We start from the raw sequence: 16,288 nt of genomic DNA on the forward strand, positions 1-16,288 counted from the left end.
TGTTTGTCGGTCTTTATGAACACATTAAATATTTTATAAAAGACTGTGTAACTCAAAATAAGCCTCATGGTTATTTCCAAATGCGACTAGATGAGCATGCAGACTCCACACTCATTTCATTATTGTGCACCCCTATATAACCAGCCTAAGCAGAAAGGCTTAGTAGATTGCACGCAACTGTTACGCAAAACATCACCCGTGGGTTTCAGTGCGGGTAAGGATTAACTAACTGGGTGAACGCTGCAATCGTATATACAGGGTTGAGGGACAAACCAGAATCATACTGGGATTGTGAAATATACTGGTATAGTGCTAAGTTAGAATATATTGGGGCTGTCAAGTAGGGAGTATACTGGGATTTTACAAATCCTGTGCATGCTGGAAATTGGTTTTATACTGGGATTGCCCAGACTGGATATATGGTGGAATTCTAAGTTTCCGTATATTTTTTAGAATACGATTTTACCTAAGGAGAAGTGACCGAATTTATTTCACCGAAAATGGTAAGTAAAGTGGTATATGTAGTGAATAATAGGTGAGCGTGGGGTAAGGGTATAAGTTAGGGTAGGGAGGGGTCAGGGGGTCTAAAGGACGTCCCCCCCCCCCACACATTATAAGAAAGAAAAGTAGAACAATTAAAAAGTTAATTTCTTTTTTCGGTGAAATAAATTCGATCACTTCTCCATGAAGTAACATATTTTCGATTAAATCACTGACATCCGGGATTCTGCAAAGTGGGAGTATTTTGGAATCACCTAACAGTAAACTGAGGGTATACTGTTGTTCACAAACTGGATTTTAAAACTTGGAATAAACTGGGATTGCGCAAAATAAGAATAAATCTGAATTGAACAAACTGGGAATATAATGGGGTCGTCCAACTAGACTAGACATATACTGGTTTTATGTACACTGGAAATATAGTGAGATTGTATAACCAAAAGTCTGCATTGTGCAAACTGTGAATGCCAAATGAAGAGAATTCTGGTGTTTCCAAAATAAAACATACTGGAATTGTGCTGACTGGGAGTAGACTGGGAATAGCAGTGGGAATATACTAAGGTTTGGCAAACTGTGGCTGTACTGGAATGGCAGAACTGACTTGTAATATGCTGAGCACATTGGAATGAGCAGAGGACAGTATACTGGCATTGTGCAGACTAGAAATGTAGTGAGAATTCCCAAACTGGGAGAACACTAGAACTGTCGAACAGTTTACCAGGATTCTGGAACCCTGATTGTAAACAGTGAATATACTGGGACTCTGGAACACGGAAACAAACTCGAGTTGAACACCATGGCATGTAAAGGGCTGTCAAATTATAATGACTCTGAATTTATGCCAACTTGAATTATGATGAAACTTGGATTGTGCAATCTGGGAATGTCGAATTATAAGCATAGTGGGGTTTTGGAAACTGAGGTTGTATGGGGTAGTGCAATCTGGCCTACACTGAGACTACGCTGTGGTGATCAGACTGGGGATATGCTGATAGTGGCGAATTGGAAACTGTCTAATAGTTTATAGTAGCAACACCAATCTGTGTGCATAATGACATTGCACAGACTGGAAATGTGCAAGAGTTTACAGAATAAACACTATGCCTGGATTCTGTGAAATGGGCTGGAAAAAAAGAGAATATAGTGGATGTGTTTGAAACTGGAAACCTCCTGGTATTAAACTTGGGTTGTTAAACTGAGATTATACTTGTGCTATCAAGCTGCAATGTTACATAAGGTCCAAAATTGGCAATCTGCACAGATTGTGCAAACTGTGGGCAAAAAGCGGTCGTCTAAGTGGGAATATATTGGGATTGCCATACTTACTGAGAGTGTAGGGGTTTCTGCACACTGGTAATGTTCTAGGATTGCATAACTCGGAGTTGTCGCATAGTTGGAAAGGATCATCAGACCACACCCACTCAACTTCAAGTTTAACATGGTTTTATTTGGGACTGGTACAGTGCTGGATATTCCAAAGATCGATAACTAAAAGATAAGAGGATCCAAAATGCATTATGCCTCTCAGAGTGCTAATGGCATTGGGGCTCCCAGTTGTGAAAATGGTGTACCAAAAGAAAGTCCCAAACAATGCATCTTTCTTTATCCATGGCTTCCTGTACCTTGGTGTAAATAGGGTGCACAGAGAAAAGCTGCAAATTGATCCAAAGTCTCAGTTCTGGGGTTTGTAGTTTCCCACGCCCTGTATACTTTCGTCAGGCAGGTTCAGCCCCCACCTGCAGCCTCGCTTCACTACCTCGAGGAGAGAGAGGTAGAGTTGTAATTCCTCTATTGCATCCAACTCCTCCTCCGATTTCCCGGCATCGACGGGGAGTTCATTCTTTGTGGTCAGCCAAGCCTCACAGGAGGGTTCTATGGTGTCCTTGAGGACTGAGTCACTCAGACCACCTGCTCGTTGCTCCCAGCCTTTTCCTTTCAATCACCCCCTTCACTGTTTAAGAATGAGGTAACCTCCCCGCTGAATACCTATTCTTCTGCCCACCTCTAACATCTGCCTAGGGCTAGCTGGCCCCAACGGAACATTCCTGATCTGACTGCCTTCCTCCTTCTGTGGTTCTCTCATCTCCTCTTCTCTTCATCCTACCACCTCAGTATCTCTTTCTGGTCCCCAACATCCACTCCACAACTTCTTTGGCAGGTATTGGAAGCTCCTTCACCAACCACATATCACCTCCTGGTAATTAATCCTCAGACATCCCCCTTCTGCCTACTATATATTTAAAACGTCTGGCCTTCTCTGAGAACCGTCTGATGTTCTCCACCCTCCTACTCACTATCTGTTATGTTATGTTATTGTGCATTTGTGTGGCGCCTTATATACCATGGTATGATCTCAAAGTGCTGTGGGTTGAACGCCCTCAGGGACCGTCGTCCAGTTCAATGGAGAGATAGTAGCAAATAACGCTTGCGGGCACTCAATATGTGTGCAGCCAATGTGGGTTATGTGGAGTGTGGCGGCATTCTCTGCATTCTCATGCTAAATGTGGTGCAGTGGTCGTGTGAGGTCAGTAGAATGTGAGCAGAAAAGCTGTTGACCTCAGAGTTTGCTTTCTGGCAGTGGTGGAGCTTGTGTATGAAATTATATGTGCAGCTAGGCCAATTGTTTCATGGGGTATTGCTGTGTTCTAAAGACGGTTGTGGTACTAATGGAGGTGTGTAGGTATGTGTGCAGATAGGCCAAACTTGATTGAGGGGTATAGCTGCATTCTATTGTTTGTTGGTGTAGAGGAAAGAGTGAGCATATCGGTATGTGTGAGCAGGGGCGTTGCTAGGGGGGGGGCTAAAGGGGCTATAGCCCCTGATCTTTTGGTTGTAGCCCCGGATAGAATCTCAGGAGCTACAGCCAAAAGACCAGCTAGCCCCCAGTCCCAACAGTTCCGAGAGCAGCTTAGCCCCGGGTCTTTTCCAGACCTAGCAACTCCCCTGTGTGTGAGTGTCTGTGCGGATTGGTGGGAGACCCCTATTTCACATTACCTTCCATTACCAGCTGAGCTGACCGTATCTATTCTAGAGGTTTGGTGCATTGGTTCTCCAAGACAGATTCTCTGTCTAGTGCAGAGTTTGTTCTGATTACCAGGCTTAAGGTTGCCATTCACAGCTTGACAGTGCCATTGGTGTTGAGTTGCCCTATTCTTAATCTTTATTGGATTAAGCGAATTGCAGGGCTATGGTCATCCCTGTGTCTCGTTGAGTCTGCCGTTGTTTATTGGAAGATATCTTCACGGTGTGCAGGTACATCCAGTTCTGTTCTATCGGACTTATGAGTACTAGCTAGATTTGATGACTGGTGTTCAGTGGACCCAGGGACGAGCAACAGCCACTAGAGTCATCCCTGTGTCTTGATGGGTCTGCAGATTGCTTATAGGATGACACCTTCTGAGTGTGCATTTACTTCATTTCTGTTCTATCGGACATACAAGTACATCCTAGGCATGAAGACCAGTACTGAGTGAGCCTGAAGGTCAAGCAACAGATCAGGCCATGATGTAAGTGGTGTGTCTGAACTGGCAGTGTTATATGCAGCAGGGGGTTAGAGTGTTCCTGATCTGGTGTGCGTTTAGAGGATTGATGCCAGGCCGTTTCTGAAGCTCGGTTATAAGTGCTAGAGGGCCCATTTTCCGGGTCCCTGGTAGTTGTTTGTAGCCGGTGGATGGGTATTCCTGTCATAGTTTATGGTTTGAATTGGTGTATTATATCGTATCATTGTGCCTTCCGAGAGCTAAGAGTGCTAGGGAGCTCCTCTGATTGGAGAGCGTAGTGCATATCTGCAAGAGACAAAAGGGCAATTCCAACCCAAGCATAGTTGATACTGCGCCCTGGGTGAAGGAGTTCATGGCATAAATTCCCAGGCCGATCAGGGTAGCATGCCTTGATCAGAGACCAGCTTGGCTAATCTTCACACTTGTATGTAAATGTGACGCATGGTTAATCTTCACAATTCTATCTAGATGTGACATTGCTATTCTTCACAAATCTATCTAAATGTGACTCATGGCTATTCTTCACAAATCTATCTAAAGGTGATGCATGCCTAATCTTCACACTTGTATGTAAATGTGACGCATGGTTAATCTTCACAATTCTATCTAGATGTGACATTGCTATTCTTCACAAATCTATCTAAATGTGACTCATGGCTATTCTTCACAAATCTATCTAAAGGTGATGCATGCCTATTCTTCACAGATCTATCCAAATGAGACACATTGCTAATCTTACCAATATGTCTATTGTAACACTCTTCCTGCCTCCAAAATACATTTGGGTGCAACACATTTTGTTTCCCGCAGAATACATCTAAATCCTGCATGACGTCTGACCGCTAGTAGTGCAACACATTTCCTTCCTCAATTCAGTACAATTGCTAGCTATGAGGTGTATCACAAAGACTGACTATGGAGGTTAGCACAATTTAACTCATAGAGCAACTATTCAGCACCGTTTACATAGTAGTAGTAGTAGTGTAAGAGTGGCTGGGTTTCTGGAGCACAGTAATGGTTGTGCTTACCGCCCGCATCGCCTTATGATGGCTAGTTACAGGGTGTGAGAACAATCAACACAAATTAGCTATGGTGTGGAACACAATGGCTAATTAAGGTGCGCAGTGCAGTTATGGAGCGCAGCAAGGGAATATAAAAAAGCTATACCAACAGCTTGGGTGTGAAGAATGGCTAACGTAGGTAATTTAGGCTTCATCTAGAGTATAGCTATTTCACACACTTAGACTGAGTGCCAAAATGGCTACCGTACACAGTTACGCTAGGTAACAGGTATGTGGGATGTATTTACCCATGCATCCGAGCCATACCTCAAAACTGTGCAGTACTGACATGGAAAACATCATGATGGCCAGAGCTTCCCAGAAAATGCACAGGGAAATGCATGAAGAATAGGCTGCCACTCATTTTTGCCGATGTTATGGGCACAGAAGGAAACTGCCTAAAACCACCATTGGACTACCCACACAGTAGTCTGAAACCATTGGGAATGGCAATGCTGATTGCCAAAAGCAAACCCATAACTGTTGGGAATTCATTTTCTTAAATCCCAAAAATGGGTGCAGTACCAGTACTCACCACTATCCAAAAGCCGGCAGTTTAAAAACACCCTGTGTTTCTCTGAAGGCAGGCTCAAACTGTCTATTTTAAACATTGCAACACATCTAAAAACTCACTGGACACCAGCAGACATTTGGTAGAATGGAGTGTTGTGTGCCTACAAAATCTGGGAAATGAAGAGCCCAAAACAATGCTTATAACAAAACTGCTATGGAGTCAGCAGTTTAAGTTGCACTGGATTTAAAGACACTAAAATCGAAAATGTTTAGTTAAATGAGTGACCTATGTTTGGTGTCACATGCCTTTGTAACTGTTGAAATGTCATAGTTTTGCACTTAGAATCAGCATTCTAGCTGCATGTGTAAAATTGCAAGTTAATTTAAAAAGCAACAAAAAACATGACAGTTAGCTGAAAGTCTGGCTTAAGGAACTTGATTTTGCTTGACAGCTTCCCCCATCAGGAGTGAAACTTGAGTCACATCTGTGTTCCCAGGCCTACCTGCCTTTTGCTGGCCACACTAAGGATATACCATCTATCTGATAATTGAATTACCTGTGCTCTACAGGAGCTCTGAACAAAGCCTGTCTTGACTCAGGCAAAGGTTTTATTACAGCGGTCGTAAAATGTAGCTTCCTCTTGGCAGAAGCTGGGAGGAGCACTGCCTGTGAGAGCAAGCTGGCTTGGCAGAACTGGATAAACCAGTATTTCCACCATGTGACCTGGGAAAACACACCCCTTTGTAGCCAGAATATTGTTTAGAAAAAGATGAATAACTCATGGTGCGGACATGTGAAAATTTTATAAATGATACCATAATTCTTGTGATTTTTCTGCCCACAGTTTAAGAGGTTTTTAGAACCGGTGGTATGTTCAGGGGGGTTTTAGCGGAAAAGTGGATATTACTCTAAATGTATGCATGTTAAAAATCTGAAACTTCATCAGTTAATGTCCATACTCCCTGCGCACATGTATGTAAAGTTGGGTCAATGTCAGAAATTGAAAAATCAGTTAAAAAGTCAATTATGTGCCATTTCTGAATGCAAGCTATTAGAAACAGCAGATTTGGACAGATACATGGCTAAATTCAGCCACACCATGTATATGTAATTTCAAGCAACTGTGTAACTGTGAAATATGTCTTTTGTTATCAAATATAGAATATGTGCAATCTGAGAGGGGAGTGTCCTATCTGCAAGCCATAAAATGACATCACTCTGACTCACAGTTCCTTCCCCAATCAAGTGAGGAATGGAAATTTGACCAATGACAAGGGAGAGGGGCAAGTTTAGTTATGACCAACACACACACCCACTTGCAGAACATATAAATGGACCACTGAAACTTAGGTAGAGACCTTCAATTCCATCTGCCGCTGGAAGCTCTGCCGGAAAAATCCATACTTACCTCCATCAAATTTCAAAGAGCCAACACTTAGACTTCAAGATAAACAGAGACTTCAGAACCTTAACCAGAAAGGCCACTGCCAGCAAGAGTATTTGTCAGCAGGCCTCAAAATATTTTTGCAACTGAACTCTTCAGACAGCCGGCTGACGCCGTCTGAATTTTGCCAAGAACTTTTGCAAGAACCCGGTGACAGAAATATCCAAAGAGAAGGCAGGACCCGACCCAGAGAACCGGTGCCTAGCAGAGACCAGGCCATTGTATCCAGAGTGCTGACCCCGATGCTGTGAGCAGTTCCAGAGACCAGACGCTGTGCCCAGAGACCATCCGAAGTCCAGACCTGTTGACCAGATCGTGACAAAGCCGCCTTCCTGTTTAAAATCTCTTGTGAGTACCGCCAAACTGTACCAAACCAAAGCTCTTAGTTTAAATTCATCTAATTCAATCTATTTAACCTAAGTAGAACTGCCTGATAGCTCCAAATCTGTCACCTGTCATTCTAGCTGCAAAATCTGTCACTTGTCATTTTGAGCTTTTAAAATTTCAAATCTGAAAAACGACCTTCACAAAATCGCTCATATCTCCGCGACCGTTTTTCTTAGAGACTTGCAATAACTTTCATCTGAAAGCTTAGAATCGTGGCTTTCCTACGAACCTAGAACCGCATTCCTACCCCCTATAGTTTTACCGCAATCGCGGAACACGCATCCGCGAATTTTACCGCGATTTGCAAATTTCTCCTCGTGTAAAAACAGCTGCTGCTTGCCTTCCATTTTCCAGAAATTCGTTTAACCTGCTAATCATTCCTGAATCATTGCAAGAGTGAGCCTGAGCTAATATTAACTAGATACCATTCACCCTGAACCTCTGAAAGGGAATTAAACGCATTTTAGCATATTTTTTTAATTCATTGCCAGCACATATCAAAGCAATTTGGGCCTGTGTTTTCAAACTTCTGTAGTCTAAGCTTGCTGGGGTGAACTGAATCACATTTGATTGCATTTCTGAGAACTGTGTGCTTCCCTCCATTTCCTTGCATTGCATAAAAGGGGGGGGTGAATTGTACAAGAAAGTGATTACCTTGTTTTTGCTGAAATCCTATCAAGTTATTTTCTTTACTGCATTCATTGAATATTGCATCCACCTGAGCTTACATAAAGCATTCTTTACCACCTTCTTCTTTTGTTCCTATTTACCACTGTGCTACCTTATCCATTTCATGTCAACTCCTTATTGATTATAGAGAAGCGTGTTAGTGCCAGATTCTCCGTTGTTAATCTTTATCATATCAGATTAAGTGTGATATTCAATTATTAATTTATTATAAAGCGTGATATAATATATATTGTTTAAATTATCAAATAAACCTTTTAATTTGCAAAACAGAACTACTTCTTGGCTCAGTGGGGTCAGGGGGATTCCAAGAGAGGGGTGTTATATAGGGGTAGTCATCCAGAACGCATGAACTGGACATAAAGATATATCAATAAGGATTTTCATTCAGTATTATAGACTAGGCGTTGACTTAGCTGTAGTGTTGAATTGAATCCTCTTACAAAATGGGGGCTCGTCCGGGATGTTTGGCTTAGAATACCACTTGTGCAGCTTAATACAGTGTGCTAACTGACGGGATACATACATCCGGTCGGATCACCACGCTGCATTACGCTGTGAAGCATTCCTCAAAAGGGACACTCCAAGAAAAGTTCTGTTCTGCAAAAATAAAATACTAACTTCTGTAAGTCAGGACAGAGACCAATCTCTAGAATGACGACCTTGGTAGATATGAAAATAGCCAGAGAGCACTTCTTACATAAACTATTTGTGAGAGGTGAATGGGCTGAGCAGGGCCAGGATGCCTGGTTGCAGGCCATCACGCGACAGGTCACTGAAACAGGGTCAGACTTATGGAGAGATCAGGGTCCATTACATGTGGCCCTGAGTGAACTATATATGGCTCCTAAAGCCAAAGAGGAACACAATAAGATTGCCAGGATAGCAGCATACCTGTAACTATATATGGGAGACATGCAGGATAGATGTGCTGAAAGCCAAAATCGGGCAAATAGGCAACAGGTGGTGTTAGAGAAGGTCCAATCTGACCTGGTCTCTTCTGAGCAGAGGCTGCAGGGGAGCCAGGAGTCAGAAAAGGACAGCAGGCAGTACATCATTAAAATAAAAGAGGATATGGGCATCCTACAACAGGAAAAGACAGACCAGGATACCAGATTTCTGGCCCTGCAGAAGGAGCACCAAGACAGTTTGGACTCCTTACTGCAGAACCAGAAAAAGTTGGAGCAACAGATCAATTTCAACAGGGCATGCGCGGAGCAGGTAGTCACCCTGCAAAGCCAGCTAGATAGAGAGAAAGAGGAGAGCAATAAACTGATTCTGAAAGACCTGGATACCCAGGCAGAGTTTGATCAGGAGCGCCGGAAATCTGGTGCCTTCCAAAGGCAGAGGGACGACCTGGCGGCACAAATGCAGGCTCTTAGTCAGGAAAGAGACGCCTTAGGCCAGGAAGTCTGCCATTCAAAAAGGAAAATGGAAGAAAATCACTTGGCCCTCCAGGGGCTGGGTGATCTCCAAAAAGAGCATGCAAACTTATTAGAGCACACCAGAAGGGTGGAAGATGCTCTGGCAAGAAAGGAGCAGGCCAGTAGGGATGGGAATCAGGAGGTAACCCTCCTGCAGCAAAGACTGGCCCAGTGCTCCAGGACCAATCAGGAAGCACAGAGGGAAAATGAGGCTCTCTGCCAGCACAATGAGAGGCTCCAGCAACAGGTAGCGATGCAGGAGAAACTGATAGAGTCGAGTAAGGCCTTAACAGAGGAACTGAAGGCACAAATGCAGGCTCTTGCATTGCAACAGGGAGCAGGGGCGGATAGAGATGAGGTTCGCTGGGAAATGGAAACTCCGGAGCATAACCTCAGGAGCCCTAGTACCAGAGGCCCTCATACCTCTCAGTCCCTGGACTCTGCCACCCCCATGTCCCCTGGCGCACACGAGCACAGGGCCACAGGGATGGCAGATTACTATCCAACCAGAAGCATGGGGCTCATAGGCCAGTACCACTCAGGAATGGAGGGGTGGGCATCCGGGTATGGGCACCCAAGTACAGTACAGTTCAATGGGGAACCCCAGGAGAGTAGGCCCATTAAGGGCATCCTGAAAACCTCTGCCCAGTTAGGTCAGTGGGGGGGGGGTACCCATCAAATCCTGGCAGCAAGGAGGAATCTGAAGACTCCTCTGAACTGCGCAGGACACAGGAGACCAGGTCCCCAAATTCTGCCAGCCATTCCCAGGCTCGCAGAATCCGGGAAAACCTGGAAGAACAGACGGGAACCTCTGGGAGCAGTGCCTCCGAGTCCGAGGACGAATGGACAAGGGTTACCCGAACCAAAAAGGCCAATAAGGCAAAAAGGGCCTTGCTTAAGGACCCCTTAAAGCAGATTAAGGCGATCAGGAGCGTCATCACGCCTTACCATAAGAACGCTAAGTATTCTGTTTGGGAGCACTTAGAGTTGTTTGAACAAATGATGGAGACTTTCCATTTGAAGGACAGCCAAAGCTGTATTCAATATGTAAAGTGGACCTTCTCCCCGGAATACTCCAGTTTCTTTGCGGGGCTGGAGGACCAAAATCATTTAAGATGGTCCACCTATAAGGCGGCCATCCTGAAATATTTTTCCATTCATAGAAATCCTCAAGAGGCTCGCAAGGCAGCCTACAATTTACAATGTGGGGAGGATCAGGCCCCACAAGAATTTGTGCAGGAGTTAAAGCGTGCTTTTGCACAGACCACAAGAAGGGTGCGCACGGATAGCAGAGAATTTATAAATACGTTTTTCCATGCCTTGCCCAAATATATCATGACCCAGCTCGTGAGGGATTTTCACGAGAAAAGATCTTTAGACTGGGTCATTGAACAGGCTACCCGGATCTATGAGGTGCAGAAACCGATAGATAGCAAAAGTAATGCCCAGAAAAACCCCAAAGCCAACAGCACCCCTGCTGCTGCCAAGGTGGCAGAGGTAAAGGTCACCCCCGTTTTGGATTTGGAGATGGGGGGGCCTAAAAACCTACCTGCACCTAATAATGCTAGGCCCAGGAGGTCCTCGGGTCATTCACAGACAGGGAGCCAAGGAGGCAGCCCCACAAATGGGGTCCCTCGCTCTCCTGATTATGTAAGTCCCCGTTACAAGGGAAATCGACCCATCCTGGGTTATGTGTGGACTCCTCCAGCCCAAGGGGGGGGATCCAGCCAAGCACCTAACCCAGGGAACTTCCCTCCAAACTTCCCACAGGAGGGCAGAAATTTACCAAACCCTGGGCAGAACTTTTTCCCCAGATATCCACCCGACTTTCAGCCCCAAAACCATCCATCCTTCTTTCCCCAATTCCCTGAGCCCAGACCACTGAATCCGGGAGAGGGGAGGCCAAGGATGGAGGGGTACCCAAATCTTCCCAACCCGGGGTATTACCAGAGGAGGGACAGCTACCCTTCCCGGGATCAGCCCAGGGGAGAAAACAGGGCCCCGTATCAGCCTGAGCGGGTTTCCCAGTTAGAGCGCCAGGTTCAAAACATGGCGCGGGATCTGGGTCACATACTGAGGGCTCAGCAGAACCCTCAGATGGGCGTGCCGGCGCAGAACGCACCCAACTCTGGACCTGGTGCTCCAGAACAATGACGGGGGCAGCACCCCGATAACTCACCGGTTCCCAGGGAGGAGGCACAAAGAGAAGGGGGGTGTAAAGCCTTGGAGGAAGCTTCCTTGCTCACTTGTAAACAGCCCCTGGAAACCCAGGAACCGGAAACAAAATCTCTTGCCCCTGAAAGTCTGCCTCCTAAGGAGCAGAGGGGGGGTAGGAGAAACCAAAGACCCAAACAGACTCAGTTTGAGGAGGAGGTACAGATCTTCCAATTTGAGGGAGAGGGATCCCCAGAGGATCCTGGGAAAAGGATCTTCTCCTTCAGAGAGGGGGGAACACCTCCCAAAGAAAAATGGGTCCCTAGGGATGCAAATCCAGACTGGGGAGATGTGGAGACTGAGCTACCGCCGCCCACCATCTCATCCCAGAACCAACATCAAGAAAATCCCCTGGTTCAAACCCATCCTGGTGACTGCCTCCAAAAAGGGGGGGGCGGCCCAGAACCGGAGCCAGGGGAACCCACAATGGCTCTGATCTCCAGTTGCCAACTTTTTCTTTCAGATTGCCAAGGCTCGCCACAGAATTCTGGCCAAATTTCTTCTCTTGCAATGTCCAAAACCAGAAAATTTGCCCACCAGTTGTCCAAAAATGTACATTATCTGTGCCCCCTTGAGGAGAAGGAGGGAAGATACTATGCCCCGGTACAAGTACAGGGGCAGGGTACGATTTTGGCACTGGTGGACACGGGATCTCAAGCTACCCTTCTGTCCAGAAGGGCCTTTGACGAACTGAATGCAGGAAGGGGAGAGAATTACCAAATTCCTCTCACCTCTCTTCCTGGACAACTGCAGAACTTTGACGGGAAGGAAATTCCCGTCGAGGGGACGGCAGACTTGGACATTAAAATTGGGCGACATAAGTTGAAACACCCGGTCATAGTTGTGACCCCAGAGGGCACCCCTTGTTTACTAGGGAATGACCTCCTGAGAAGGTTGTCACCCCTAATAGATTGCGTAAACAAGGTCCTCTGGACCCAGACTAGCCGACCAATAAAATTAAAACAGAGTGTCAACCATGTTAGTTTAAACGGCACCTGCCACATGGTTGAACAAAAATCTGACCAAGTAGAATTTCACTTCCAGAACAACCAGATTCCAGACGTGACAGTAATAGCAGTAGGAAAACAGACTGGTGATGGGGGGTCCTCTCTATTTCTGAAAATCAACCTTCCTTCCAGTCTAAAGTGGTATTCCACGCTGGAAGGAAACACTCTGAAATTCTATACGAATCCACAATCTGAAACTCCCACTCCTATAGTCCAGAAAGATGTGAAATCAGCTCAGAGCCTGGCTGAGATTCAGCAAATTGGAGAGCAGTTGTTCATCCCTGTTCAGTTAAATGATGGGAAGGACTCTGTTCTCGCTCGAGTGTGTGTGAACAACGGTAAGAGCTTCATCAGCGAAGCCATGTTCCGCCAACTCCCAAAAGATCCAGCCATTCCCACCTTCAAACTGATAGACAAATGGGAAATGGACCTGGAAGCACCTAATTCCAAACATCTCCTGCCAAGCAGGTGCATGCTCAAAATCTCCATTGGCAACAAGAGCATAGTCCACAATTGTTGGGTCGTGCGAGACGTCACTGCTGCCTTTTACTTAGGCAGTGACATTCTCAATCGCTTTGCCATTAGTTTGGACCTAATAAACTTCAAAGCTTGGTCCCGATTAGCGGATAATCCCATGAGCTTTGATGATCCAGAAAAAGCATTTAGGTCAGCTCAATTGCTACCTTATGCAGTTGAAATTCAGGTTAAAGAGGAAGTCACCATCCCAGAAAGGACCCGACAATTCTCCCTGGAAGTGAAAGTCAAAAGGGGACAAGAGTTGAAAAACCCTGATGCTTACATACATCTAAATGCTTCTCTCCAACAGCAAGGGTTGGGGGTAAACCCAACTCCATTAGTCAACATAGAACATGACACCATTCCAATAGAGGTGGATAACAGCGACTTAAAGAGTATTACTCTAGCCGCAGGCACCATTATTGGAATGGCGGTTGATGACCGACATTTCTCCATTGATCTTGGAAATGAACTGTTAGGGCCAATCCCCAAGGACTGCTTTGACAGTGACAGTGAGGACAATACAACACCAGACAGGATTTTTACCCGGCATGGGGGGAACTTCCTGGTGTACACTTCCTGCCCCTATGGTAAGGAAAATGTGACTTGTGACTTCAGGAGGGATGAGGTGATTTTCCAGGTCCATGAGGGCTGCCTTTCCCACCTGAAGCCTCCGGTCCAAATCAGCACTCTGACCAGGGACTTCTCCACCCAGCTGGAGGAGGCCGCTGAGATAGCCAAACCAGAAGTCTTTCCAGGCTTCAGGCAGATGGTGGAAGAGAGAGTCAACCTAGCTGACGCCTGTGTGACTCTGGAACAAAAGCAAAAGTTGAAACAAGTTTTCTTGGATTTCCAAGATCTCTTTGCGGTAGACTCATATGACTGTGGTCGCACCGACATCCACACAACCACAATCCCCACGGACCCTGGCATGACTCCAGTGTTTGTGAAGCAATATCGCTTGCCTCTCGCATCAATGGAGTCCCTTGCTGAAATAATTAAGAACCTTGAGTCCCGGGGAATAATCCGGCCAGTCCACAGCACCTTCAATAACCCGGTGCTGGGAATATTGAAGCCGAACGGCCAGTGGAGACTCTGTGCTGACCTTAGGGAGCTCCACAAACGGGTCCATACTTCCCGATGGCCTCTGCCCTACATTGACCAAGGGCTGGCCCAGATCCAGGGGTCACAGGTATTCACTGCAATAGACCTGACCAATGGATACTGGACCGTGCCTGTCAGTAGGGAGGACCAATACAAACTGGCTTTTACCGTTGGGGGCCAGCAGTACACATGGACCCGGACTCCCTTCGGATACCTCAACTCCGGCAATGAATTCAACATTTTCCTACATAAGGCCATGCCCGACCTGGGTGCGAGGGGTAACCTGGCTTATGTAGATGATGTCCTCATCAAAAGTTCATCTGTGGAGGAACACATAGCGGAGATCCGTTATGGTCTGACACAGTTGAGGGCCGCCGGAGCAAAACTTTCCTTTCAGAAAGCACAGTGGTGTAGAACCCGTGTTCATTTCTTGGGGCATGAGATTACTCCTCAGGGCCTCTGTCCCCAGGAAAAGAAAGTGGAAGCACTTCAGAAACTGAAAGACCCCACAACTCTGCGGGAACTAAGGAGCCTCCTTGGACTGACTAATTACAGCAGAAAGTTAATTGAGGGCTACGCAGAGATCACGAGACCCCTGATTCATCTCCTGAAGGGGGGGGTCAAGTGGGAATGGGGTCCAGAACAAGCCGAGGCAGTAAGACAACTCAAGAGAAGCCTCTCACAAGCGCCTTGCCTAGCTTACCCTGTCAGAAACAAGGAGTTCTTCCTGGAGACGGGGTTCTCTAATACGTGCTTGACGGCAGTATTATACCAAAAGCATGACAAGGTCAATAAAGTAATCTCCTATGCGAGCAAAACTTTATCCTCTGTGGAGGAAAAATTCAACGATTGTGAGAAGGCACTCCTGGCAACGGTGTGGGCATTGAAGAATTACCGCCCGTTTATCCATGGGGAACACATCATAGTGGAGACTCCCCACCAGCCTCTGCAATATCTCCAAAGTGACAGAATCCGGGCCGGAAATGTGAGTAATTCCCGAATTACTTCCTGGATTCTGTCAATGCAAGGCTTTCCTGTGGAGGTCAGATATGGCCAAAACAAGAAGAGTCCCCTCGCGCAAGGTCTGGCTGACTTGCATGATTGTGCCAGAGAAAACTGTCTCGAGGACGAGAGTCTAAAAATAAAGGACAACACGGAGGCATACCTTAATTCCCCACACAAAGTCTTTGAAGAGGACAAGTGTGAGGGAATGCCCACTGTCTATGTGGATGGATGCTCTTACCATGTTGACAACAACGGGGAGAAAGAACTGGTGGCCGGCGTAGGGAATGCATGGGTGAATGAGTTCCCAGAACCCTCAGCTGGATACAAAATTGGTCCCCGAAGTAGTCAGGTGGCAGAATTGATGGCTGTGCATCAGGCCATCCTCACTGCTGTCCAGCATCAACTCCACGAACTGGTCATAATCACAGATTCGGATTATGTACGGAACGGGTTCGTGGAGCACCTGGTTAATTGGAAAACCAGAGGCATGTTATGTGCTAACAACAAACCCTTGAAACATGGGAAGTTGATCCAAAACATTGATGATCTGGTCACCTCGAATGAGATGACCATCTATTGGAAAAAGATCAAGGGTCATTCCAAAGTAGAGGGACCAGACAAAACTGGAAATGACTTAGCTGATCAGCTGGCCAAAACCGGGGCCATCCAAGGGGATCTAATTGAGATTGAGTCCCTGTTGGGGGAAATCCAGGTCACTGCTATCACTAGGTCCCAGACAAATGCTCACAACGACCTTTCAATTGCACAATGGAGTAAGGAGACCCCTGATGCTGATTTGATTACCGCTCAGAAGGGGGATCCAATAATTGGTAAATTTTACCAGCACCTTGAGGACCCTGAGAACTTTCCCCTGACGGATACCGATTACATTGGGAAAGAGGACCTAAGAGTGTTGATGAAATG

At 46.1% G+C, this 16,288-nt stretch overlaps 1 protein-coding gene across 1 annotated transcript in view; it reads left to right on the forward strand.

The window, feature by feature from the left end:
• Positions 1–16,288, forward strand: part of LOC138579838 (ovostatin homolog 2-like) — a 149,058-nt gene that overhangs the window by 102,652 nt on the left and 30,118 nt on the right. The window lies entirely within an intron of this gene.

The sequence above is a fragment of the Ambystoma mexicanum genome, chromosome 3p (assembly GCF_040938575.1).
Source record: "Ambystoma mexicanum isolate Mex_15411 chromosome 3p, UKY_AmexF1_1, whole genome shotgun sequence".
Lineage (NCBI taxonomy): Eukaryota > Metazoa > Chordata > Amphibia > Caudata > Ambystomatidae > Ambystoma > Ambystoma mexicanum.